Raw genomic sequence first — 3,759 nt, forward strand, 5'->3', positions numbered from 1 at the left:
TTCTTCCTTTTAAGTAGACAGAGGACAATAAGGAGATCAGTATGGCTGAAGCGCAATGGAAGAGGAAGAGGCTAGTAGATGTGATTCGAGCCCGCAAGGGCTGGGGGTGACGGTGAAGGAGCGGGCAGGTCATTTAGGGGCTTTTCTATTGGAAGAACTTGGCTTTTACTCTGAGTGAAATGGAAATCCCTTAAAGGGTTTTGGGCAGAGTTAAATGTTGACATATTTTTTAAAGGATCTAAAACATAGGGAAGCAAGAGCAGAGGCCAAAAGACCAATCAGGAATATATTGCAATATTCCAGGCAAGAAGTATGCATATTATGGGGAATGTTTTTCTGGGAATGTTGTTACATTTGAGGATAAGAAAACGAAAGGTCAGGGGTTTTTTTTGTTTTGTTTTTGAGATGGAGTCTCTCTCTGTTGCCCAGGCTGGAGTGCAGTGGTATGATCTCAGTTCACTGCAACCTCTGCCTCCCAGGTTCAAGCAATTCTCCTGCCTCAGGCTCCTGAGTAGCTGGGATTACAGGCATGCGCCACCACACCCAGCTAATTTTTGTATTTTTAGTAGAGATGGGGGTTTCACCCTGTTGGCCAGGCTGGTCTCGAACTGCTGACCTCAGGTGATCTGCCTGCCTCCGCCTCCCAAAGTGCTGGGATTACAGGCATGAGCAGACGTGAGCCACCGCGCCCAGCCTCTGCTGATATAGTCAAAAAGATTCTTTGTTCATTAATTCAACTTTTATTGAGCAATTACCACATAGTAGGTCTTTTTCTAGGTGCTGGGCTGGAGATACAAAAATAACCAAAAGAGACAAAAATCTCTGCCCTTGGGGAGCTTACACTCTAGTAGTAAGTGAAGTGGATAAGTAACAATAAACCAAACAGAAAAGTAAGTTATATAATATGTCAAGTGTTAAGTGCTACGTGGAAATTTCCTGGGGATCAGGAATTTGGGTAGCCTGTTACAATTTTAAATAGATTGATCAGGAAGGTCATTATAAGATCATTTGAACAGGTAGTTGAAGGAAATAAGGAAGCAAGTCATGGAGATGTTTGTGAGGAGTTGTTCTATGTAAAACAACAAAAACAACAACAAAACACACAAGCATATACAAAGTCCTAAGGCAGGAGGGTACTTTTCTTGGTGGAGTTGTGGGGTAAAAAAAAAAGGAAAAAATAAACCTTATCTGAGGAATACGAACTCCTTTAAATGATCAGGCCTAGAGAAGCATTGGAATGAAACAGCAAATCATGTCACTCCTCCTTGAGCTAAATACTCACCTCTTTTTAAAAAGAATTATTATTTTTAGAGACAGGGTCTCACTCTATTACCCAGGCTGGAGTGCAGTGGTGTGGTAATAGCTCACTGAAGCCTTCAACTCCTGGGCTCAATGAATCCTTCCATTTTGGCCTCTGGAGTAGCTGGGACTATTGCCATGCACCGCCATGCCTAATTCTTAAAAAATTTTTTCGTAGAAATGGGGTCTTACACTATGTTGTGCAGGCTAGTCTCAAACTCCTGGGCTTCAGCAATCCTCCTGCCTCAGCCACCCAAAGCTCTGAGACTACAGTGCTTTGGCCCAATTACCTCTTGGAGCCACATTCTATTTGGGCTCTAGACTGATGTCAACTAGCCACAGAATGGCATACAAGCTATAGTTCAACATTGTACAGCCAATCACTAACCAACATTGTTTCTTAAACCAATGAGAATTCATGACAAACAACCTTTTAAATCACCCGCTCTCCTGATTCGTCCTGTTTTCTTTAAAAAGTTGAGCTTCTCTTTTGTTCTCCAGGGCACTCCCCAAGGCAACTTGGATGTATGTCCTGGGCTGCAGTGCTCACGTTGGCCCAAATAAACTCTTTATATTCATTTTACCTTGGCTTCTTCCTTTTAAGTAGACAGAGGACAATAAGGAGATCAGTATGGCTGAAGCGCAATGGAAGAGGAAGAGGCTAGTAGATGTGATTCGAGCCCGCAAGGGCTGGGGGTGACGGTGAAGGAGCGGGCAGGTCATTTAGGGGCTTTTCTATTGGAAGAACTTGGCTTTTACTCTGAGTGAAATGGAAATCCCTTAAAGGGTTTTGGGCAGAGTTAAATGTTGACATATTTTTTAAAGGATCTAAAACATAGGGAAGCAAGAGCAGAGGCCAAAAGACCAATCAGGAATATATTGCAATATTCCAGGCAAGAAGTATGCATATCATGGGGAATGTTTTTCTGGGAATGTTGTTACATTTGAGGATAAGAAAACTAAAGGTCAGGTTTTTTGTTTTGTTTTGTTTTTGAGATGGAGTCTCTCTCTGTTGCCCAGGCTGGAGTGCAGTGGTATGATCTCAGTTCACTGCAACTTCTGCCTCCCAGGTTCAAGCAATTCCCTTGTCTCAGCCTCCCAAATAGCTGGGACTACAGGTACCCACGACCATGCCCGACTAATTTTTATATTTTTAGTAGAAACGGGGTTTTGCCATGTTGGCCAGACTGGTCTTGAACGCCTGACCTCAAGTGATCTACCCACCTCAGCCTCCCAAAGTGCTGGGATTACAGATGTGAGCCACTGCGTCTGGCCTAAAGTTCAGGATTTTGGTGCATAACAAGTACATTTTACCATCCTGTGCTCCTCAAGGGAAAATTAAAGAGATTTTACCCTGCTAGCTTAAGGATTGTTAAACATTTTGCATTGTCTTGAGCATTGCTATTAATAAGTGATCTAATACCTGGCACATAGCACACAGCAATATTCGTGGAATGAATATATACTCAATTACATGGGGTAAACTGAATGACAATATCAAGTAACTTGCTTGTGCGGCAGCATTCATTTCCTTCCTTCCTTTTTTTTTTTTTTTGATACAGGGTATCATTCTGCCACCCAGGCTGGAGCACAGTAGTGTGATCACAGCTCTCACTGCAGCGTTGACCTCCTGGGCTCAAGCAATCCTCCTGCCTTGGCCACCCAAAGTGCTGGGATTACAGGCATGAACCACCATGTGCCACCGGGATTCACTTCTTCTGCATACTCTGGTGGTATTTATTGTATCTTTACATTTTGTTTAGCAAAGAATGTTAAGAGTACCATATTATAAACACACTCCTACCCTCCAAGCAGAATGTAGAGGGTATGTATTTACATATTTTAAGTGGTCCCATAGCAATTTGTACAGTTACAGCAGTTCACAACTATACTCAGTTATGTTTGCTTCTCTCCTCAATAGTCTGTGAGGTTCCTTCAGGTTTGGAACTATCTTTTATTGATCTTTGTATCTCTAGCACCTAGCACAGGGCTTAGCAACAATTTTTGTTGAAAGAAAGTATATACACTGTAATAAAGGGCAGCGGAAAGAAAATATGTGATCAACACCAGCTAGAGAAGCCTTGTCTGATTCCTGTGAAATATATTCATTTCCCTTAGGAAAAAAACAATTCTTACCCTCTTGCTATGTAACTTAGCTTCTTGACTTAGAACGGTATTTTAAACCTTTGAGGAGCTGGAGCAATGTATTCTCGCCCGAGGCTGAGTGCCTGGTAAGTGGTCTGGTATTGATCAGCAATGATCAGTAAGTACTGGGAAGTGAGTTTTCAGGGTCTGAGACTTGCAAGCTGGTGACAGACCGCTCCGGCTTCCAGTGGGCCCGCGCGGGGGAACTGATCAACCCACTTGAGCAGTGGGATCAAGGTCTTCAGCCTTAGCAGGTGGAGCCTCTGCCCGGCCCTCTTCGTTCCCGAGCCCCTCAGACAGCGTCTCCTCCAAAAA

Source organism: Mandrillus leucophaeus, unplaced genomic scaffold (genome assembly GCF_000951045.1).
Source record: "Mandrillus leucophaeus isolate KB7577 unplaced genomic scaffold, Mleu.le_1.0 Scaffold26, whole genome shotgun sequence".
Lineage (NCBI taxonomy): Eukaryota > Metazoa > Chordata > Mammalia > Primates > Cercopithecidae > Mandrillus > Mandrillus leucophaeus.